Genomic DNA, 26,164 nt, shown 5'->3' with positions numbered 1-26,164 from the left:
GAGGAATGCACTGAGACGCCAGATCATTCACTAATGTGTAGGCACATACAGTTACACGGTTCATGCAACAAACACCAACCAAATATGGCTTGCGTGTTGCAAGGCACGCCAGTTCCTGCTATCATCCCCACGTTCAAGTTGTTGGAAAATGGTAGTTATTTGATGCTCAATAATGAAGATTGTTCTGAGTTAATTAAAAGTATTCCTTTTATCGTAACAGTAAGTGAACGGGTTATTTGCTGCAGAAATGTTCTATTTCCTCCCACACATGAACATAGGGAGTTTTCAATCTGGCCACAAATACCAACCTTGGGACAGATTTCAACGGCATGGCAAGAATAAGAGCTCTTTTGTCTCAGAGAGAGGTGGCCTTGAGTTCGGCCCGTGAAACTTTCGTGCTTCACATAGCGAACACCCGTACAGAGGTGCAGACCCTTTTCAATTCAGATTTGCCTTTCAATTTCAGCAAGATGGTTCCGACTATCTTTAACGCATCCTCCACAAAGGCCCTGGCGCACTTTTTTAAAGTTGTTACCAGTGGTCTCGTGACTTCATTTGAGAAAATCTTTGGAGTCATCCCTGCTTCCTTTCATTCTATTTTCTCCACTCTGGTTCGTGGATTGGCATTTTTACTTGCATTACCAGCGGACGCTCTTGTGCTTTTTTACATTTTTAAATATGGATGTCCCTCCTATGCAACCTCCCACCCTGCAGCTGCTGACACTGTTCCGCAATCGCATGCTAGAATATTATGGCACAATGCCGTTGGCGATATTAAGCACGGCATATGGATTATCTTTTCGATTCTCCTACTTCACCTGTGTCCAGCCTGTATTTCACTGCCTGACCTGTGATTTCGATTGGGCCATTGATTTGTGTCTCTGCGGACCGGTTTCTCCTGACGTCGACTTTAATCAGCTGATGACTCCTATCATTACTCACGAGTTGGTTTGTCCTGGCGAAAGGATTATGGCTGTGGCATTGATGCATGGACTACTTGGTCCCTGGAATTTACTGGCGGCAGCACAGTCTTTCTTGGAACAGAGCTTTCTTGAAAACCCACCGAGCTGTCCTCTGATGGTGATAGAGGATCCGGTGCTGGGAGAGCACGTATGTTCTTTTCCGCTTTTAAATTGGATGGCTGAACTGTTTTCGGATGAAGACGGTGACTTCCTATTGGAGGCTGTTGCAGCTTATTTTGCATACACAGTTATGTCATAGACCTTTTTCATGTTTGATATGCTGAGTACTAGCATTTCATTGACAATTCATTGACTTATTTGTCAAGTTTTTATTATTTACCTTGCCTATTGGCTTAAGACTCGATAAAGTACTTGGCTGTTTTATTTTTCTTTAGCATTACATTTTCCTAGTTTTTAATGCTTTACCTTGCGGACCGTCCACATATAAACTTGCAATCTACTCTCATGAGATGGCACTTCTATTATCTTATTCAGTTCGTTTCCGGATCATGGGGAGGTGTCATCTAGGTCCTGGATATCTTTACACCGTGTTAAGTTAGCATGGGCTCATTACCGGTTTAAACGCCATTTTTCCTTTTTTGCAACTTCTGCACACGACACTTAGTTGTTGCTTTAGCTTTCCACCTAGTAGTTCATCGTGGTTTACATGAGAATAATATGTTATTGCTCTACTATCTGCTTTGCTTGTTAAACTATATCTGTACAGCGAGTGCTAAAGTTTCAAGAACAACACGATACAGAATTGTTATGAGGTCTGATCTCCACGACTTCATACTCATAACATAAGTGCAACTTCTGCCAATTCTGGGCATGAGGCGGGTTTTATATTGCTTTGCCGAACACACATACACAACAGTTGATGCGGTTCACATGAAGAGAGAGCTGGTGTATGCTGATGTGATTCCTTCAAATCTAAGACACTAAAGTATGGGCACGCCCTAAACCAACACAAAGAGACCTTCTTAGCAAATAATATAATATGTGTATTAGGGAGGGTGAGATATAAGCAGCCGCGGGCCGTGGAGGGAGTTACGGTGAGGCAGGGAGGCGGGGAGGGGGAGAAGCAGGGTGGAGCCCTCTCTACCTTGCCCCTCCCCCTCCCCGCCTCCCTGCCCCACCGTAACTCCCTCCACGGCCCGCGGCTGCTTATAAGTGTTGCTAACTCTTATTCATTTACAGCATGTTAACATACTGTCACCATTCGCTTTTTATGTACTAGTAACTATGCTGGTAATTTTGCTACTGATAATATGTGTACTTGTATTCTCCACCCTGCTTCTCCCCCTCCCCGCCTCCCTGCCTCACCGTAACTCCCTCCACGGCCCGCGGCTGCTTATAAGTGTTGCTAACTCTTATTCATTTACAGCATGTTAACATACTATCACCATTCGCTTTTTATGTACTAGTAACTATGCTGGTAATTTTGCTACTGATAATATGTGTACTTGTATTATCTAAGATACTACGCCTGAGAAGACGGCATTAGTAAATAAACATTTCAAATACACATGTGTTCTTCTTAACTCCATGTTCTGGTTTCTAAGAAATATATAACGACCGACTGTTCATGAGTTCCACGTATCCTGAGGTACTATAAGTTCATATTCTGGATTGTCTAAACATTGAGAGTTTGTTATATCCAATGTGACACTGTACCTAGCTTGCTAAGGAGTTTTTGATTACTAACGTGAGTTTTGGGACACCCTAATTCGCCGAGGTTCCAATCCTCTGTCCACAGTTCTGTGTGAGAACAGAAACCCTGCGACAGGGGCACCCCCGACCCTTGCTGGAGCTTCATCACACTTGCGATACAACTCCAGCAATGCGCCACCTTTACGGCACAGATACATCACGCATCTGTGCTGTTTTTGCCCCATGATGCGCCGCATTGTAAATGCAGCACACCATAGGTGACGGAACAGCGGCACAGAATGACTAACACATCCCTGGTGATGCGCCAGTCATCATAAATGTATCCCTATGCTTCTTATCTTGTTAGAGATGAACCGCCATATGTATCATCAAAGTTTTTAGCATTTCCTAAATAGCGAACTTTAAGGAATAAATAGCGATTCTTTACCATTCCTAGTTTGCGATTAGCTATTTGCTAATTACAAATTACCCATTCATTTCCTTCATTTCCATAGGGCGGTTGGACTCACTTTTAGCTCGAACGGCTGAATGGATTTCCACGAAACTTGGCAAAATTGTAGGGACTGGTAGCCCGATGTGCCTTTGCTATGTCTCAAGATATATGCTCCAGTGGTTTTTACGAAAATTAACCTTTGAAAAATATATATTGGGCTACATTGGCCTATATATATGTTGGAGCCCAAATGTAGCCCAATGTAGCCCAATGAAGCCCAATGTAGCCCAATGTAGCCCAAAGATGACCGCCAGACACACAAAAAAACAAATGTAGCCCAAATATCAGCCAGATGTAGCCCAACTATAGCCCAGTGACAGAATGACCAATCAGCTTCGCAAACCTCCGTTACGCGAAGCGGAGCGCTGTTACAGATATATATCTTTTTTTGAACGTTAATTTCTCAAAATCCACTGGAGCACATATATTGAGACCTAGCAAAGGCACATCGGGATACCAGTCCCTAATATTTTGCCAAGTTTCGTGCAAATCCATTCAGCCGTTCGATTATTATTATTATTATTTTTTTTTGCCCCGCGGGGCCCTTTTAAAACCTCCACATCAAACCTAGGGGGTCAGCGAGGATCTACTATGCCCCCTTATAGTTATTTCCCCCTTTGTTTTGACCTCCTCTTGTCTCTCGATCCTACCGAGAGACAAGATGGCGGCCGCTACGGACTTTTTGGAATGTTGACAGACGCCGGAGAACCAATCAGCTTCGCTTCACAAAGCTCCGTTGCGCGAAAAGTACGCGTCCTGGGACGCTGCCAGGTCCGCTGTTACAGATATATATCTTTTTTTAAACGTTAATTTCTCAAAATCCACTGGAGCACATATATTGAGACCTACAAAAGGCACATCGGGCTACCAGTCCCTACAATTTTGCCAAGTTTCGTGCAAATCCATTCAGCCGTTCGGGCTAAAAGTGAGGCCAACCGCCCTATGGAAAACTCAATGTTAAAAACACGTTTTGGGACCCCGCTTTTTTCTCGGCCCCCCCTTGACGAACCGCCCCCCAAATTTTCAAGGGCTGCTCAGAAACAAAATGTGCCATTTTCCTGAAAATTTCAGCCAATTCCGTCCACAAACGCCAAAGTTATTAGACATAGAATTTTCAAAAAACCCATAGAGAAAAAATCCTAACTATATATACCTACTGGCGACCGCCAGTAGGTAATATATATATTACCTACCGGCGGTTGCCAGTAGGTAGTTATAGTTAGGACCTAATTTCCAGAGGAAATGCACAACATTCTATTTGGAATAACTTTGCCGCCTGTGGACGAATCTTTGCTAATTTCTCCAAGAAGATGGCCCGCTCTGCTCCTTCCCTGAAATTTTTGGGGGGATTTGTCAAGTGGGGGCTGAGAAAAAAGGGGGGTCCCAAAACGTGTTTTTCCCATTTTATTTTCCAAAGGACGATTAGACACGGCTACAGTTCGTACTGCTGAACGGAATTACAAGAAATTTGGCCAAATGGTAGAGTCTGTTTCGCAGATCACGCTTTTGCTTAAATGGTGTAAATCCCTCCAGTAGTTCCTGAGAAAATCAAACGAAAAGAAATATATATATCTAGCATTCCGAGCACGATCTGTATGCTGATTGGCTGTCCACTGTCTGTTAAAACTCCAAACCAGAAATTGTTGGCAGCCATCTTGGGACCAATATACATGGTAGCACCTCATTAAAAAGCATTGCAGTTAATAGAAGGTTTTAAGACTTTAGTTACATTATAAATCATTTGTTGATAGTACCATACTCATTTTTGGAATTGTGGTGTGTTCTAAGGTGATTTTACCATGTGAAAAGGCCTTCTGCTGGATATCATGAATCATGTTTTAGAGAAAACTATTTTCTCATGCTTTTCCCACAGAGGTTTGGAAGGTGATCTATAAGCTAAACTGAGAGCATATTTTCTGTAAGTTCACATTATCATTCTCTGTCATGTGAGAATGAAGTCTGGTCTGGCATTCTCAGTAAAATATGTACATCCAACAAGAGCAGAGACTGTCAGTTGATTCCTTTGTGTTCTACTGCAGCTTCCCAGAGTGTTCTAAAGAACAACTAGAGCGCTAACAGTCCTACTTATGACAAACGTTTGGCACACCTGAAGCCATCTTGATTGGAATAAAGTGGTAACTCTTAAAACATTTAATTTAAAAAGGAACACCATGAGGGGGTTAATTTTGCCATAGAAAGTATGATTAATGCTGCAGAAAGAAAAATTAGGGCACATTTTGAGTGACTTCTCAAATCCTCTTCTATTTCATTTAGAAATTCTGACATGCAGACTGAAACATGCACTTTCAATACTAGCAGCAGACTTCCCTGGTGAGCAGTAGCTTTACTACAGTGATCTGATAAGCAACTAGAGTGCTAACATTCTGAATTCATGGCAAATGTGTGACACATCTGAATGCCTCCTTGATGGAATCAAAGTAAAAAACTGAAAGTATTTCCTACTGAGGAGACTGTAGTAAATGAGGAAATTAGGAAACTTCATAACAAATACGTCTCCCAAGATGGTCACCAGAGACAAAAAAGCCCAAATGTAGCACAAATAGAGCTTTACTACAGTGATCTAATAAGCAACTAGAGTGCTAACATTCTGAATTCATGGCAAATGTGTGACACATCTGAATGCCTCCTTGATGGAATCAAAATAAAAAACTGAAAGTATTTCCTACTGAGGAGACTGTAGTAAATGAGGAAATTAGGAAACTTCATAACAAATACGTCTCCCAAGAAGGTCACCAGAGACAAAAAAGCCCAAATGTCCCAGAGTGTTCTAAAGAACAACTAGAACGCTAACAGTCTTACTTATGACAAAAGTATGGCACACCTGAAGCCATCTTGATTGGAATAAAGTGGTAACACTTAAAACATTTAATTTGCAAAGGAACAAAATGAGGGGGTTCATTTTGCCATAGAAATTATGATTAGTGCTGCAGAAAGAAAAATTAGGGCACATTTTCACTTCTCAAATCCTCTTCTATTTCATTAAAAGATTCTGACATGCAGACTGAAACATGCACTTTGAATACCAGCAGCTGACTTCCCTGGTGAGCAGAATCTTTACTACAGTGATCTAATGAGCAACCAGAGTGCTAACATTCCGAATTTATGGCAAATGTGTGACACATCTGAATGCCTTCTTGATGGTACCAAAGTACACAAGCATTGAAAATGCAATAGGTTTCGCCCTCGTTTAAGTTAAAGCAATTCTGATTGTAATTAGGTGGCTTTTTAGCTTTGCTTGTATTAGTGTTTTTCATACTTTCCTGTACATAACATGCATTTGTATGCGTATATGTATATGTATGCATGCATTTATATTTGTATTTATATAGATATGCATTTTATATATATGTTTATATATGTATGTAGACATATATATATATACACACATACTTATATATAAATGCATATGCATAAATGTATGTGCATATGTGTGCGTGTAGAGAGAGTTAGAGAGAGGTAGAGAGGTAAAGGTAGAGAGGTAGAGGTAGAGAGGTAGAGGTGTAGAGGTAGAGAGGTAGAGGTAGAGAGTAGTAAAGATAGAAGTAGAGAGTGAGTATTAGAGAGTAGAGAGTAGAGAGTAGTACAGAGTAGTAGAGAGAGTAGCAGAGAGTGAGTAGTAGAGAGTAGTAGAGTGAGTAGTAGCGAGTGAGTAGTAGAGTAGTAGAGAGTGAGTATTAGAGTGAGAGGTAGAGAGTAGTAGAAGAGAGTAGTAGAGAGTGAGTAGTAGAGAGTGAGTAGTAGAATGAGTAGCAGAGTGAGTAGTAGAGAGTGAGTAGTAGAGAATAGTTGAGAGTAGTAGAGAGAGAGAGAGAGTAGTAGAGAGTGAGTAGTAGAGAGTAGTAGAGAGTGAGTAGTAGAGAGAGTAGTAGAGAGTAGTAGAGTATTAGAGAATGAGTATTAGAGAGTAGTGGGGTAGTAGAGAGTGAGTAGTAGAGAGTGAGTAGTAGGGAGTAGTAGAGAGAGTAGTAGAGTGAGTAGTAGAGAGTGAGAAGTAGAGAGAGTAGAAGAGAGTGAGTAGTAGAGAGTAGTAGAGACCGAGTAGTAGAGAGTGAGAAGTGGAGAGTGAGTAGTGGAGAGTGAGTAGTAGAGAGTGAGTAGTAGAATGAGTAGCAGAGTGAGTAGTAGAGAGTGAGTAGTAGAGAATAGTTGAGAGTAGTAGAGAGAGAGAGAGAGTGGTAGAGAGTGAGTAGTAGAGAGTAGTAGAGAGTGAGTAGTAGAGAGAGTAGTAGAGAGTAGTAGAGTATTAGAGAATGAGTATTAGAGAGTAGTGGGGTAGTAGAGAGTGAGTAGTAGAGAGTGAGTAGTAGGGAGTAGTAGAGAGTGAGTAGTAGAGTGAGTAGTAGAGAGTAGTACAGAGCAAGTAGTAGAGTATGTAGTAGAGAGTGAGTAGTAGAGAATAGTAGAGAGAGTAGTAGAGTGAGTAGTAGAGAGTGAGAAGTAGAGAGAGTAGAAGAGAGTGAGTAGTAGAGAGTAGTAGAGACCGAGTAGTAGAGAGTGAGAAGTGGAGAGTGAGTAGTGGAGAGTGAGTAGTAGAGAACGAGTAGTAGAGAGTGAGTAGTAGAGAGTGAGTAGTAGAGAGTGAGTAGTAGAGAGAGAGTAGTAGAGAGTGAGTAGTAGAGAGTAGTAGAGTGAGTAGTAGAGAGAGAGTAGTAGAGAGTGAGTAGTAGAGTAGTAGAGAGTGAGTGGTAGAGAGTAGTAGAGAGTGTTTAGAGTGAGTAGTAGAGAGTGAGTAGTAGAGAGAGTAGTAGAGAGCAGTAGAGTAGTAGAGAGTGAGTAGTAGAGAGCGAGTAGTAGAGATTGAGTAGTGGAGAGTGAGTAGTAGAGAGTGAGTAGTAGAGAGTGAATAGTAGAGAGTGAGTAGTAGAGAGTGGTAAAGAGAGTAGTAGAGAGTGAGTAGTAGAGAGAGAGTAGTAGAGAGTGAGTAGTAGAGGGGTGTGGTAGAGAGTAGTAGTGAGTAGTAGAGAGTAGTAGAGAGTGAGTAGTAGAGAGTAGTAGTAGAGAGTAGTAGAGAGTGAGTAGTAGAGAGTAGTAGCGAGTGAGTAGTAGAGAGTAGTAAAGAGTGAGTAGTAGAGAATGAATAGTAGAGAGTGAGTAGTAGAGAGTGAGTACTAGTGACAGAGTAGTAGAGAGTGAGTAGTAGGGTAGTAGAGAGTGAGTAGTAGAGTAGTAGAGAGTGAGTAGTAGAGAGAGAGTACTAGAGAGTAGTAGAGAGTGAGTAGTAGAGTGAATAGTAGAGAGTAATAGAGAGAGAGTCGTAGAAAGTGAGTAGTAGAGAGTGAGTAGTAGAGAGTGAGTAGTAGAGAGAGAGTAGTAGAGAGTGAGTAGTAGAGTAGTAGATAGTAGTCAGTCAGTGTCAGTCAGTGTCAGTCAGTCAGTGTCAGTCAGTCAGTCAGTGTCAGTCAATCAGTGTCAGTCAGTGTCAGTCAGTCAGTGTCAATCAGTGTCAGTCAGTGTCAGTCGATGTCAGTGTCAGTCAATCAGTGTCAGTCAGTGTCAATCAGTCAGTGTCAGTCAGTCAGTGTCAGCTAGAGCAGCTCTGCTGACCTGGTTCTCTGGCTCTAAAGCAGCTCTGCTGACCTGGTTCTCTGGCTCTAAAGCAGCTTTGCTTACTTGGTTCTCTCCCTCTAAAGCAGCTCTGTTGACCTGGTTTCTCTGGCTCTACAGTAGGTCTGCTGACCTGGTTCTCTGGCTCTAGAGCAGCTCTGCTGACCCTTTTCTATGGCTCTAAAGCAGTTCTGCTGACATGGTTCTCTGGCTCTAGAGCAGCTCTGCTGACCTGGTTCTCTCCCTCTAGAGCAGCTCTGCTGACCTGGTTCTCTCCCTCTAAAGCAGTTCTACTGACCTGGTTTCTCTGGCTCTACAGCAGCTCTGCAGACCTGGTTCTCTGGCTCTAGATCAGCTCTGCTGGCCTGGTTCTTAGGCTCTAGAGCAGCTCTGCTGACCTGGGTCTCTGGCTCTGAAGCAGCTCCGCTGACCTGGTTCTCTGGCTCTAAAGCAGCTCTGCTGACCTGGTTCTCTGGCTCTAAAGCAGCTCTGCTGACATGGTTCTCTGGCTCTAAAACAGCTCTGCGGACATGGTTCTCTGGCTCTAGAGCAGCTCTGCTGACCTGGTTCTCTGGCTCTAAAGCCGCTCTGCTGACCTGGTTCTCTGGCTCTAAAGCAGCTTTGCTGGCCAGGTTCTCTGGCTCTAGAGCAGCTCTGCTGACCTGGTTCTCTGGCTCTAAAGCAGCTCCGCTGACCTGGTTCTCTGGCTCTAAAGCAGTTCTGATGAACTTGTTCTCTGGCTCTAGAGCAGCTCTGCTGACTTGGTCCCTTGGCTCTAAAGCAGCTCTGCTGACCTGGTTCTCTCCCTCTAGAGCAGCTCTGCTGACCTGGTTCTCTCCCTCTAGAGCAGCTCTGCTGACCTGGTGTCTCTGGCTCTACAGCATCTCTGCTGACCTGGTTTTCTGGCTCTAGAGCAGCTCTGCTGACCTGCTTCTTAGGCTCTAGAGCAGCTCTGCTGACCTGGTTTCTCTGGCTCTACAGCAGCTCTGCTGACCTGGTTCTCTGCGCTCACGATGCACGCACCCGACTTCTCGAAAATATATTTAAAAATAATATTTTATTTTAAGTACAAATATATTATTTTTATGAATATCTTAGATAATCTCTTGCCCTAATATGTATATAAAAGCACATACATATAATTTTGGAACATAATTTTTTTTGCGGGAGTTGCGCACCCAGCGTGCCCCAGCACGTATATGACGTCACGCGGGACCCGCCACCGTGCAAGCGTCTCGTACCGTAATGCGCATGTGTCGCGATTGCACGTGAGCAGGAGTTGCGTCTGGTCGCATACCAATTGCGCACATCACGTAATATTAAATGTATATGATGTAACTGAAAAACACGCAGCCTTTGCACACCGTACGCGGATCCTTCACAACTTTTCTAAAATGGCATCTAGAATCCACGCACCCACCGTGAGGTGTACGCTTTGAGTGCGCAACTCAGGAAAAAAGTTGGGAACTTTTTTTTAAAGAAAATAATATAAATATATTAAAATAAAAAATGAAAACTAAAAAATTATTCAATATTTCAGTTTGAATTTTTTAAAAATATTTGTTTGCAATTTTCAGAAAAATATATAATGTTATTTATTGAATAAAATATTTATAAATAAACAGCTAAAAAACTGTAGAAAATCAGTAAAAAAAAAGTATAACTACTATCACACTTAAAAATTAGCTTTTTAAAACCTTTGAAATTCACTGAAAAAAGCATAGGTTTCAGAGACGTTATAGTTAGAAATTAGCATTTAAAAAACCTTGGAAAGTCACATAAAAAACATAGGTTTCACGGGTGTTATAGTTAGTTGTCCATTTCACTCGTACAAAACCATAGAAATTCCTCCGTTATAGTTAGTTCTGCTAACTATAACTTGTGCGCCCGCAATGCACTGCTGATGATGTCACATATTGCATCATTCATGACATGGTCAGTGACATCACAGATGACATCTCAAATGACATCACTGATGGCATCATCCTCGTGACAATCTGATACACCTCATCATACACAAGTATAACCTTTCATCACTCACTGTAAAATACAGAGTACCATATTTAAAACCATTGACACACCAATACCAGTTTCTAAAAACCCACTAAGTGATTCCTACATCTACACACACATCTAAACACTTACATATAGATTCACTCATACATGCTGTCAATGATCAATAGAACACTATTAAATATACTTATACACCTACATCGACATTACACACCAGCATACATCCTATTTACTTATCAGTCATTCTACTCACTTATGCAACCAATTGATCATACTTATACAAACACCACTTTATTTATTCGTATAGATAGGAACTCATACTTAGTGTGTTATAAAATTACTATTACAAGTATACAGTTTTCGATAGTCACTCATACAATCACTGAGTCTTATGTACACTTATTTATATACAACTGTCACATACACTGCCTTTTATATTTCTAGTTTGTTAGACATGTATCATTGAGAAATATATTCACTCATCACCATACCCATAAAGAGATTCACTCACCCAAACAACTGTTTCCACATACAGTCTTAACCTCATATACCTAGTAAATCAACTATTTACACATCTTTGGACAGTCACACGCCCCCCACTCAACCACACACACATTCACTATCCCATACAAATACTCACTTAACTAATTAATAACTAATATAGACTTTCACATAGCTAGTAACAAATTATGTAGTAGTTTACACAACAAGAGATAGAGTGATACAGGTATTCACACAGTTTAATCACTATCCCATATATTTAGTGAGACACTTTAAATTAGTCACTTAAACAGTCAATTACATTGCTACTAAATCCTCCATTCAGGCACTTATACATCCACTCAGTCTTCAAGGCAGATTGATATATATATATATTCACTGAAAAAACCATAGGTTTCACACACGTTATAGTTAGGAATTAGCATTTAAAAAACCTTGCAAATTCACTGAAAAAACCATAGGTTTCACACACCTTATAGTTAGGAATTAGCATTTAAAAAACCTTGCAAATTCATTGAAAAAACCATAGGTTTCACACATGTTATAGTTAGCTGGACATTTCACTCATACAAAACCATTGAAATTCCCCCGTTATAGTTAGTTCAGCTAACTATAACTCGCGCTCCCGCAATGCAATGCTGATGACGTCACATATTACATCACTCATGACATGGTCAGTGGCATCACTCATGACATCACTGATGACATCTCAAATGACATCACTGATGACATCACTGATGACACCATCCAGTGAATGTGTGTCTTTCTGAAAAATAAATATGTTTTATATATGTTTAACTAAAGGTCGATGGAAGAATAAATGGGTGAATAAGTGTCTAAATGGGATGATTTTTTTTGAAAAATTGATTGGTTAACTGACTTATTAAGTGTATCTTAGTGAACACATATATTAGCGAGTAATGTTTAAATATTTAAATATATGTATCAGTGTCTCACTTTGTGTATAAGTGGCTGCATGGGTGGGTGAGTAGCTAAATGAGTGTGTATATGGGTTATTAGTTGTTTTTTTGAGTATCAGTATGAGTGTCTGTATGAGTTTAATATTAATAGTAAAATGCAGTTCTGAAATATATGGAATGCATGCTTGATATTTTTGCAGACAAATAAGTACATGTTGTCTTGTAGTGACACTTCCACCAGTATGACTTCCTACATTACCCAAACAACACTGCACTACTGTAAACCCTTAATCTACCTACAGCGTGACCACCTACACTACCTATTCACCACTTTACTACCTTAAACCTTAAATCTACCCCAGCACCACCTGCTACTCTACCCAAATACCACTTTATTTTCTAGAACAGTACCCTACTACGACTCCCTACACTACACAAATACCACTGCACTACCTTAAACTTTAAAACGCTATCCCTAGCATGATCACCTATGGTACATAAACACCACTGCACTAATCTAGAGCACTACCCCAGTATGACTCCCTATAGTACCTAAACACCATTTCACTACTTTAAAGCTTCCATCTATCACAGCAGGACCCCTTACACTACCCAAACACCACTATAGTATCCTACTACTGCATTTATAAGAAATATTGTTATTTGTCTAGAATCACACAGTGAGGCTGTGCATTTAGGAATCACTCTGAGAGAAGCATGTGGGTAATTCATGTGTTTCCAGACATGTAATTCGTTAAAAACGTATTGTGTTCTCACATTTTGGTAGAATTAGAAAATAGATATTGGTTATGTTTCCAAAATTAGTTTAATATTAATAGTAAAATGCATTTCTGAAATATATAGAATGCATGCTTGATATTTTTGCAGACAAATAAGTACATGTAGTCTTGTAGTGACACTTCTACCAGTATGATTTTCTACATTACCCAAACACCACTGCACTACTGTAAACCCTTAATCTACCTCCAGCGTGACCACCTACACTACCTATTCACCACTTTACTGCCCTAAACCTTAAATCTACCCCAGCACCACCTGCTATTCTACCCAAACACCACCTTATTTCCTAGAATAGTACCCTACCAGGACCCCCTACACTACACAAACACCACTGCACTACCTTAAACCTTAAAACGCTATCCCTAGCATGATCACCTACGGTACATAAACACCACTGCACTATGCTAGAGCACTACCCCAGTATGACTCCCTGTAGTACTTAAACACCATTTCACTAGCCTAAAGCTCAAATCTATCACAGCAGGACCCCTTACACTACCCAAAAAACACTATAGTATCCTACTACTGCATTTATAAAAAATATTGTTATTTGTCTAGAATCACACAGTGAGTCTGTGCATTTAGGAAGAAGCATTTTGGTAATTCATGTGTTTCCCGACATGTAATTTGTTAAAAACGTATTGTGTTCTCACATTTTGATAGAATTAGAAAATAGTCATTGGTTATATATTTCCAAAATGAGTTTAATAATAATAGTGAAATGCAGTTCTGAAATATATGGAATGCATGCTTGATGGTTTTACAGACAAATAAGTACATGTAGTCTTGTAGTGACACTACCCCAGTATGCTTTCCTACACTATCCAAACACATCTTCACTACTGTAAACCCTTAATCTACTTCCAGCATGACCACCTACACTACCTATTCACCACTTTACTACCCTAAACTTTAAATCTATCCCAGCAGACCCTCCTACACTACCCAAACACCACTGTACTTTCGTAGAACATTCCTCCAGCACAACCCTCTACACTAGACAAATACCACTGTACTACCTTAAAAGACTCATTCAGCACTATCTCCAACAGTACATAAACACAACTGCACAACCCTAAACCCTAAATCTACCCCAGCACGACCCCCTACACTACCCATTCACTATTGCACTAAACTAACTGGTAAAACACTACCCCAGCACAATACCCTACACTTCCCAAACACCATTGCAATATCATAAATGTTAAATCTACCACAGCATGACAGCCTACACTGCTCAAACACTACTGAACTACCTTACAACACTATCCCAGTATTTCCTCCTATACTACCCAAACACCAGTGCACTACCCTAAACCTTAAACCTACCTGAGCACAATCCCTTACACTACGCAAACATCACTGTACTTTCCTAGAACACTACCACAGCACGACCCCATGCACTACACAAACAACACTGCTCTACCTTAAACCCTAAACACTATCCGTATCATTACCCTGTACATTACATAAACCACTACACTACCCTAGAACACTAACCCAGTACAACGTCCTACACTACCCAAACACTGCTGTACTTCCCTACTACCCCATTTATAAGAAATCTTGTTATTTGTCTAGAATCACACTGTGAGTCAGTGTCCATTTGGGAAAATTAAGAGAGAATGATTTGGTTGGTTTATGTGTTTGCAGACATATAAGTACATGTACTCTTGCAGTGACACTATCCCTAGCATCATTCCCTACACTACAGAAAGACCAGTGCACTACAGTATACTCTCAATCTACCTCCAGCATGATTACCTACAGTACCCATTCACCACTGCACTACCATAAACTCTAAAACACTATACCAGCACGGCTCACTACACTACCCAAACATGATTGCACTACCTTAAACCTTAAATATAACTCAGCACGACCTCCTACAATACCTAAACACCACTGTACTTTCCTACAACACTACCCCAGCACGACCCCCTACATTACACAAACACCACTGCACTATGTTAAAATCTAAAACACTATCCCTATCATGATCCTGTACACTATATAAACACCTCCGCACTACCCTAGAACACTACCCCAGCACAACCTCCTACACTACCTATTCACCACTGCACTACATTAAACTCTAAAACACTATACCAGCATGATCCCCCATACTATCCAAACACTACTGCACTACCCTAAAACACTACCACAGCACGGCCCTCTACACTACACAAAGACCAGTGCACTACTCTAAATGCACCCCTAGAACGACCCACTACACTATATAAACACCACTGTACTACCCTAAACACTAAAACACTACCCAGCATGACCCTTTACACTACTCAAACACCATTGCACTACCCTAAACTTTAAATCTACCTCAGCACGACCTCCTACACTACCCAAATACGACTGTAGTATCCTAGAACACTACCCCAGCATGACTCCCTACACTACCCAAACACTACTGATCTACCCTAAAACACTACCCCAGCACGACCCCATACACTACACATACACCACTGCAGTACCTTAATCCCTAAAACACTATCCCTATTATGTCCCCATATACGACATAAACACCACTGCACTACCCTAGAACACTACCCCAGCACGACCTACTACCCTACTCAAACACCATTGCACTACCCCAGCATGACCGTCTACTCTACACAAACACCACAGCACTACCTTAAACCCTAAAACACAATCTGTAGCATGACCCTATACACTACATAAACACCACTGCACTATCCTAGAAGAGTATCCCAGCATGACCCCCTATACTATCCAAATACCATTGCAGTACCCTAAACCTTAAATCTATCCCAGCACGACCTGTTACACTACTCAAACACCAGTATAGTATCCTAAACTCTAAAACACTACCTTAGCATGATCTCCTACAGTATTGAAACATAATTACACTACCCTAAACCTTAAATCTATGCCAGCACAACCTTCTATACTACTGAAATACCACTGCACTACCCTGGAACAGTACTTCAGCACGAGTCTCTACACTAGACAAACAACACTACACTACTCTAAATTCTAAATCTGTACCGTTGCAAAACCATAGTGACTGTTTATGTACCACGTAGTAATGTATTTACTAAAGTAAAAGTGAACCACGTATGAATTCACTGTGTCTTTCCTTAAAGTATTGTGATCATTTAGTAAATATGCATGTACTCATACAGTGCTTCAGGGTTTAGTGTTATGGAGTTCTTCAAACTGCTATGCACTATGTAGATAGTGCTCTTACAACCTTCACAGTTGTGCTTCGGAGCTACAATTCTTTAGTCAGAATTTATATGAAAAGTGTTTATATAGTAATATACATGTATCATTTTTTACAGTTGTTAATAAATACTTATTTAAGTTTATTTTTTACAGATACTGTTTATCATCCTTAAAATAAAGTTATGATGCCGGAGAAACAAAGAAGAGGATAAGGTCAGAAAAAGGATACTTACTTGAAAAAAACTCAACCACAAGTATTGGAAGACCAACATAATGTGGCTAAAAAGAGAAACATTTCTGATAAGACCACAAAAGACTTCATAAAAAATATTACTAGAAGAAAAAAAAGCAAATGTGAAAAGCAGTAAAAATGTTCCAAGCATAAAAAAAGTGCAAATAGAAAAGGAAAAAAAGGCAATGAAAAAACAAAGGATCCATCTTATAGTAAAAGAAGAGAAAATCAATATAAATAATTCCGCAAAAAACATATTTTACATCAGAGTAGTCCATAATTTACTAAAAAATACAAAGAAATATAGAAAGAGAACACCATTTTATAAAAAGAAGAAGCATATAGAATTCATTGTTGAAAAGGCTTTTGAAGTAAAGAGGAAACTCTTTATTTTAGTAATAACAGAATTCGATCACCAGATAAACCAATCCACTTAATGAAGGCCAAAAGTAAGAGGAAAAGAGTAATTGACCGAAGTAATTTTTTGGTGATATTTATTTAGGGGAATGGAAACACTCTTCAAGTTCTGAGCCTTTTTTTTAATGAAGAGAGTTATTTACAGAGCAATAATTTGTTGCATGCAGTTGACACCAGTGGTCGAGCTTAGGAGGTTAAAAATGGTTGTCCACTTGAGAAAGAGCAAATGGTTCCTAGAAATGCAGAAGAAGTGATAGCTGATGAAGTTCTAGGCAGACATCCTAAAGCCCCAGTGTACACTTGGGATTGTAGTAGTATTTGTAGTGTACGACAAGAATCTATTGATAAATTACGCAATTTCTTACATGCATATTGTAAAAAAAGTGTTAAACAAAAGATGAAGCTGTTGCAAGGTCTAGACCCTTGCAGAGTGAGAAAATATACTGGTTTGCATGGTCATTCTTTGGCTTGTCTTTCTAGGACAGTATATCAAAGTGTTTTTCACCATTTCAGGATGTTGGCAGTACATCATACTAAAATGCGGGAGTTAGTGAGAAAATTGTACTATGCAAAAAGTCCAGCACTAAAGTTAAATGAGTTGAACAGTGCTCTTTTGCGTGGGTCAGTATCAGATGTGAAGAAGGTTTATATTGTGGTGAAGATGAGGCAGGCCCATTTGGTAGGGCTCAAGTTAACCATAGTATTGAGGGGTTTGCACCCGTAGGACCATTTACATCCCGGGAAGTTCATGATGCTATTAGGAACATAATCCCCGCAAAAGCAGCAGGCCCAGATGGGCTACCGGGTGATTTATATATACATGATCCCAAGTTATGCTCGGATTAGATTCCCATGTGGCTAAGATGCTGCTAAACCTCAAAAGAGTCTCAGGTGCTATTCTAAGGAGCCAGCGGAAGTCAGTGAGTAGACCAATTGCCCCGGCTCTTGCTGTCTATGAGGGGAGGGCGCTGCCCTCTGCGACCTATGGGGCGGAATTGTGGGGATGTGGAAATATCCCAGAATTGGTAAGAGCAGAGAATAAATTCATAAGGGACTGAGGGCCAGATGTAGGAGAGCAAATACCGGTCGGTAACGGCCGAATTTGGCCGTTACCGACCGGTATTTGGGTTTTTAGATGTAGGGGCCAATATTTTACAGAATCGGTAAATTTACCGATTCGGTAAATTTACCGATTCTGTAAAATACCAAATTGGTAATTTTACCGATTCGGTAAATCCAAATGTAGGTGACACTCCTGAGAGTGTCACAGGCCCTTAAGAGTCGGTATTTTACCACACAATCCTATTGTGTGGTAATATACCGAATCCAGGTGTGCATGCACATCTGTGCATGCACACTGTGCAATGTGACACACAGACATGCCCTAAGAGCATGTATGTGTGCCACATGTCACACATGCCTTTACTTCGGGTGCTAGAGGGTGTCAAAGTGACACCCCCTGCACCCTTGCAACATTCGGTATTCACAGCCCATAGGAATCAATAGGAAATACCGATTCGGTATTTACCGAATCCGTAAATACCGAATGTTACCGATTCGGTAATTCAAATTTAAAATTTCCCTACACCTCCCTCCTTCATATTTACCGATTCATAAATACCGAATAGGAAAAAATTCTGTATTTATGAGTCGGTAAATGTCCCTCACCTACATCTGGCCTTTAGTCTCCCTCCCTACCTCAACTCCGCTTAAACCCCTTTTCCATGATATGGGCAAACGTTCTATCCTTGAAATAGTTATTCTTCGCCCCCTGCTGTTTTGGGTGCGCCTGAGGAGGACCACAGAACTAGCAAACTATGCCCTAGTTATGGATGAACTTATTGCTTTGAATAGTGTGAATAAAATACAGTAGGTAAATAAACTGACACAAATGGTTATAAAATTGGGATTGGCTGAATTCTGGATCTCTCAGAAGCCCCCGCCTAAACAAGTAATTAAAAAAATCTATTGGGATTGGGTAGACGCGATGGAGCAGAAGAACCAGAAATGGGGATCACTGACCAACAAGTTCTTAGAACATAAGCCTACTAGGAAGTTGGAACCATTTTTGGACTTCATTAGAATACCAAGAGATAGATCGGTCTTCCTAAAAATGAGGTATGGGATATTACCCCTCAATAAATTTACAGAAAGATGGAAAGGATCAAGGGCCTCAAATAGTACTTGCCCTTGTTGCCCGTGTAAATCAGAATCGTTACCCCATTTCTTGTTTGGCTGTATGGCTTATAAGAGGGCTAGGCTGAGATGGCTGAAACCAGTGTGTATAGAGTTGGGGGTCAGAGATTTCCGGGTTGCCCTACATATCTTTACAACTGATACAACATCCCTTCTTACTGTATGTGGAGTGGCAACATTTTTATCATGCGCCTGGCTTATCAGCACTAGGATGTTAAATGCTAACAAAGTATAGATTTTATATATACTGTTATTAATTCATATCTATTTTTACACTGGCTTATCAGCACTAGGATGTTAAATGCTAACAAAGTATAGATTTTATATATACTGTTATTAATTCATATCTATTTTTACACTGTTGTACTTTAGTATTGTCATCAAATTCTTTTATAATTGTAAATAATATTTTATTGTCTTTGATTGTATGAATTACACAATCTTATTAATATGCTTTTATGATATAACAATATCAAATAAAGTATTACAACAACAAAGAAGGTTTGTGATGATATTGAGTTTTGTTACTTTGGCCCTGAACAAGAGAGGGCAGAAACTGAGACATTAATAGAAGAAAATGTTGTAGAAAATGTTGAACATATTTGTAAAAAAAAATTGGAAAAAGAAATTACAAAGTTTTAGGTGATTTCAGGTGAAAGGCCAAAGTATTCTTGTATTTGTTACTACAAAAATCAGACTAGAAGTGTTGATCTGTATTTAAAAGAAAATAATGATACGTGGAAAGAATTTGCAACTTATTTGTTGGTAGAGAATTGTCTTGATTTGGGTTCTGATCAGCGTATTTGTAAATATTGTTATAACAAATTAGATGACAATAAAATGCCCGCTAAAGCTGTTCATAATAATCTAGAGTTGGTTGCTATTCCTCCAGAATTGATAGATTTAAACACCTATGAGTCTCATTCAATGTGTGCACCCGTTTCAGGCTATTGTTCATATGGAGCCTAAAACAGGTAAATTGCCTCACTCAGATTTACAAAGACGATTAAAAGGAAGAGTTGTGTATTTACCATTAGATTTGAAGAAAAATATTGAAACTATTGGTGTAGAGAGTGTAGAAAGTGAACCACTAGTTATTCTTGTTAATGGTGTGCCGACTGAGAATAAGAAAATCTGGCAGGAGTGGACGTTAGGAAAGTGCAAAAGGCAACATTGTATTTGATAAAGAACAATAGATACTATAAGGATGTTTATTTGGGAGAATAACAAATAGTTTTAGCAGAAGATACTGAAACGTCAAGTGGACAAATTGAAAAAGTGGATATGTTAAGATGTGAAGAAATCTGTGAACATTACAGTGTGCATCCACTACATTCAAAAGAAGTGATAGGGAACACTATTGATTTGTTCCAAATGAAAAAAGCAAAAGGAACTCCCATGAGTGTATGGGAAGAGAGCTTGGAAGCTCGTTGTTTTCCACAGTTGTTCCCAACTGGAAAAGGAGGACGATATGATGAACGTCCTCTGCAGATTCCTGCATCTGAATATCGGACAACAAGATTATATGCAGAAGATCCAAGATTTTGTCAATGTATCCCTTATATATTTCATCTTTTGTTTGAAAGTGACTTGTCTGGACTTTCATGTGCAGTCAACCATAATTCTAAAATCTGGAATACATCTGCAAAATGTATCTGCAAAAGATTTTATGGATAAAGTGCACCAGAGAGATGATCATCTAGAATCTCAGCTCATTAATTTGATGGTATATCAGCGTGGCACTAATGAATATTGATCCGTCGTCATGGAGAACTGAAATGTATCCTACGGAATTTAGGAACTCCAACATGGTTCCTTACCCTAAGCTGTGCTGAGTACCCTTGGGATGATTTACTAGAATTTCTTCGAGAGGCAAATTCTAATATAAAAAATATTGAATACAAGACACCTGGAGAATTGTGCTCTTTGGATCCTGTTAATGTATGCAGGTATTTCAATCATAGATTTAGGCTACGATGTCTTTTATCTGCAGTAAAAAAAATCCTCCTCTTGGAGAAGTTGTGGATTTCTTTTGGAGAAAAGAGTATCAAGCAAGAGGTGCTCCTCATATACATATGCTGTTATGGATTAAGGACGCTCTCAAATTTGGAACAGATGCGGATGATACTTTTTTGAGTTTTATTGAACAATATGCAACTTGTGCTGTACCCAAAACACAGAAGAAAACAACTTAAGAGCACAAGTGTTCCGATTCCAAAGCCACCGATGTGGAAAATACTATTGACGAAAGTACAAATCTAAGGACAAATTCTACACCAAATGTCGTTTTGGATTTCCACGTCCTGTAATACCGAAAGGAAGAGTGAATAGTTTTATGTCATCTTTGCGATACTTAGAAAAAATGATTAGGGGTTCTGCCCACATAACCCTCCCGTACCTGAGCAGGAGACATCCAAGGATGAAAATGTAGCAACAAAAGGTACTAAAGGGATAAATCTACTTTAATTCTCAAACAAGAAATAATGAATTATCTTGTGATATGCGATTTATACGCAGTATAGTTATATGTAAATTCATAAACACATATATGAGCAAACAGCCAGAGAGGCACAATATCACAAAATGATACCATCTATATACAACACATCACATCTACAATATGTACAAATACACAGGACATTATACAATACCAGACATCCTTCTAAGTACCCTAGAAAAAACAAGAATTATATACACCAATTTACATATGTATCTCCTCTCACTTTGGGCTGGAGTATACAACAAAATGGTAGTCCCAAACAAAGAAGAAGCACCAGGGGGGGAAAAAAACTTATCACCCCAGCATTGATTTGTATTGGTGTGCCTTGAAAAAAATCTATCAAATCTTCCTTAAATTTATACAAGGCACTCCATTCCAAACATGAGGTGTCGAAGCAGTCGCGGTCGCGTTTTAGCCAGAAGATATAGGCTTCATTAGGACATGGGTACTAAAATACCAACAAATACATATATTTACTCTATCTACATACACAACTAAAAAAACACAATTTACAGCTGCTGGAATACAAAAACTTCGTCTCCCCCACATGAGGAAAAGCAATGTCAATGGGTGATTCAACCAAGGGAAGAGAGAAACAATAACCCCAGTAAATGAAAATAATCAAAGATCAATCATAAAAGAAACTAACAAGAAAGACCCAAACCACACCTTCACGTGAACAACTCTAGTGTGCAACAACAACATTAAAAATGGACGCTAGTGCCAAACCAGCGAATCACCTTATACCCCAAGTTCACAGTGCATATAAATGCCACATACTCTCAACACTCAGTGCATGTCCAAAGAAAAGTACCTATTCTGCGATACTATCACAAGAAAGTCTCCAAAAAATACTTACAACTTAAGAAGAAATGAAGAGTCAAAATACATAAATGACTACAACCCAGTTATTTTGTCCATGTGGAATGCTAACATGGATATTCAATATGTTGCAGACAATTCCATTGCTGTTGCTCGATATGTAACATCTTATATTACAACATCAGAAAAGACGGAATCGAAAGAAATGTAGGAAGAGATTTCTCACGAGAAGACTCTAAGTAAGAAATTATACATTTTCAGTTTGAAGATGTTGTCGCATCGAGAAATCGTAGCATATGAATGCTCAGATCGGTTATCATCTGCAATTTTATACTCCAAATCTAGAAGAATCCTTTATGTGAGTCTAGGTCTTGCAGCAATGCGAAATCGAGTACTGAAATCTGTACAAGAAAGGAATATTTAGCTGAGCATTCTTTCTTTTCATGTAGTAATCAATGGTCAATCTGTTGTCTCGCTTGCTCATATATTTGTTTTTGTTCAACATTTAGTTGTTCTTCCAACTTTAATATGTTTGTTACATCTTCTTGAGCTTGATGCATTGCTGTTTCCACCTCATTCATGGTGATTGCTGCTTCATTTTCAAAAATTGGTTGTCCTAGTGGATCTTGACTCAGCGCAGCAGAACTTTGACTGTCTTGAGAACAGTCTCTAGCAATCCCAGCTGCAATTGTAGCTTCTTGATCAATTTCGTCATTCAACATTTTCACATAATTTGCAAAAGCATTGCATTGTGTACTATCTTTACAAGCATTAAAAGAATCTTCATAGCTCTGGAAATAGACTACTGACTGAACATGGCAAGCAAGCTTTGCAGAGTCGATTGCTTTCTAATTTGTTTCCAAATGAAAATGTAGTTCCTGAGAAAATATACCTGAAAATTGCAGAAAACAAATCTGTAATCTGCTTAATGCCAACACTGCGGGAGTGTTCTATATTCAACTAAGAACATTTGAAACTGGAAAATGAAGAAATAAAAAAAATTGGAAGCCATCGATAAAATAGAACATGAAGGAATCACTATTATTTTGACAGAAAAATTGAAGACAAAATTGGATTCTTTAGAAAAATCAATATCTAAATTTGCTGGTTTAGAAAAGAATGTATATGCATGTAGAAACTGTTGAGTCATTTTAAGGAGTAATTTGGACGTAGAAAAAGGTTTAGTTAATGGAGCAATGGATAAAGTTGTGCATTTTGTTAATTATCAAAATAAAGATGGTATTAAATTCTTAAAAATAAAATTTGATCAGATTGAAGAAGTTAAACAAATTGGTTGTGGTTCAGTTTGTTTTTTGCTTTTTAAAGATTTATATGTCTGTAGAAAACAGTTTCCAGTTTCTCTGGCATATGCAGTGACTATTCATAAATCTCAAGGTTTAAGTGTTGACAGTGCTTTGGTGAACATTGGAAATACTGTGTTTAAAGAGGGCATGACATATGTTGCTTTGTCGCAAGTCAGAACATTATCTGGTTTGTTTTTGGTTGATTTTAATGACACAAAGGTTACTGCAGATGCCAACTGTGCCAAAGAGTATAATAGGTTAAGAATAACATATGCTCCTAATTTAGGTCAATATCCTGTATTTGAAAAGCGTGTGGTTGGTCCAAAAAGAAGGTATGAGAATATCTGTACTGAAGGTGTAGAAAAGGGGAAAAAAAGATAATGTTGTAATTGCAAGCAAAAAGAAATAGAACACTGTTGAAGAGATTGTTGGTTATCAGTTTGATAATAGTTCTGGTGTCAACTGCTATCCTAATGCTTTTTTTTTCTTGAATGTTTAAAACACCAAATTATGGAGAATCGGGAAAAAAGATTGTGTTCCTTGTTACATTATGTTCATGAAAAATTGAGAACAGATAAAAGTCAAATACAAAGCGTTTCTGATGTACGTAATCTTTTGGATGTATGTTCTGGTTCTACACAATTTACACAAAATATCCAACAAGATGCTCAGGAATTTTTAATGTATATGCTTACTGTTTTGGAAAATGAAGGTGTAGACATAGAGAATATTTTTGGCCTTTGCTATAAATGGGAACATCAATGTGAAAATTGTATGTATACATGTAGCCCTAATGTAGACACTGAAAGATTTTTATATTTGACATTACCGGACTGTAAATCAGTGTCTTTCAATAAATTCGTTAAAGCTGCAAATCAAAACATGGAGTGTAGCCAATGCAAATCAGAAATGTTATCAACAATATGTACACAAAGATATGGACAATATATGATTTTAACGGTGCAACTTTGTACAGCTGACGGAAGAAAATTGGACACTTTAATAAAACATTTTGTAGCTACACAACTATAAATATCAGGAAGGACTTTTGTAGCAGTAGTAATTCTTTTCCATGATGGTCCTTTGAACAACATCTGGACATTACACTGCCTATTTAAAAAGTGAGAAAGGATGGAGCCTTTGTAATGATGCTGAGTTGGTTTTCAAACAACGTTTGCCTTCTGAATTTCCAAATTCCTACCTAATATTTTTAAAGCCAAAGTTTTAGGAACATAATTCAGCCTCAGAGGAATTTAATATTATAATTTCATTGGATTACCATTGGACAATTTACATAAAAATGACTGCAACAATACAATTTGGCTTCAAGGAAAATTCTTTGTTTGAATTATGGACTTTTTGTTGCACATTGTCTCGGTGTATAATTTTAACTGGCATCATTTATAGTGTTTATAAATTTAAGTTATAACATTTTCTTAGCAGTAATCATTTTATATATGTATGATTTGTATTGCCTAGTATTTTACTAATGATGGAATAATTTTTTTTTTAAACAATCTAATTGATTGGTTTTTTGCCCGCTATTATGTGATGAGTACGATTGAAATCGCTATTTCTAGTGAAATTCAATATATTCTGAGAACAGCAAAAAGGGCAAAGAAATTACTTTGTAAAATTTTTAACATTGTGATGTGCTATTAAAAATATATTATTACATGTTATAACTTTTTTTTCTTTTCTTTTACAGATCCTAATTTTAGATCTCAAAATTAACACCATTTAGTTTATAAAAAATAAGTGAATAAAACGTGTACCGTTTTTTACGTGTATTACTGTTGAGGTAAGTTTTAGTAAGTCTTAAAATGCACAATGGGATGTGTTTCCACACAGTTGAAGAAAAGGAAGATGAATGGACTAGATTTGTGCCCCAAAATTCCAATGCAGACAAGTATGAAACAGGGGACAGCTTAAGAACACCTGTCTGCAAGATACATGGTATAGTACAGAATAGACTGATATGGTTGTTTTGCAAGTGTTGGTAATTTCAGAATTAAAAGAAATTAAACTCTTTAATTTAAACCATATCACAGAGTGTTTTGCACGTCATATTAGGCCGCATCCCTTCCCTTCAGAAATTTATAAATATGTCCTATCAGTTCCATGAAACGTAACTAGTTGTGAATGTATCTTGTTCTCTGTTATCAGTACAGAAATGTACTCCTATAATAATAATTGGCCTAGCCATTAACTCTCTTTCTTATTTACAAGGTGAGGAAAAGGTATTCTGTCCATGTAAATATAATCTCAATGTAAACATCACTTTGCGTTCAAAAGGTGTTCTATAGGTTTTGCTGTGCCTGTTTGCACAGAAGACTCATCGAACAAGACACATCTCCAGATTTATCAGAAATCATAAATCTGGACATGTGTGTGAATGCTGCACGATCCTCCTATTGGTGTAGCAAAGCACAATGAGGAAAATTGTCTTCACTTTTCCTCATTAGTTCACTTTCAATATATGTTACAATGCACAACATATATTGAAGGAAAAAATGCCTTTACTGATTGTTTTTGTGCAGGAGCTGCACAAAAACAATCT

This window comes from Lissotriton helveticus, chromosome 1_1 (genome assembly GCF_964261635.1).
Source record: "Lissotriton helveticus chromosome 1_1, aLisHel1.1, whole genome shotgun sequence".
NCBI classification, from domain to species: Eukaryota; Metazoa; Chordata; class Amphibia; order Caudata; family Salamandridae; genus Lissotriton; species Lissotriton helveticus.
Note: the sequence above shows the minus strand (reverse complement) of the source record.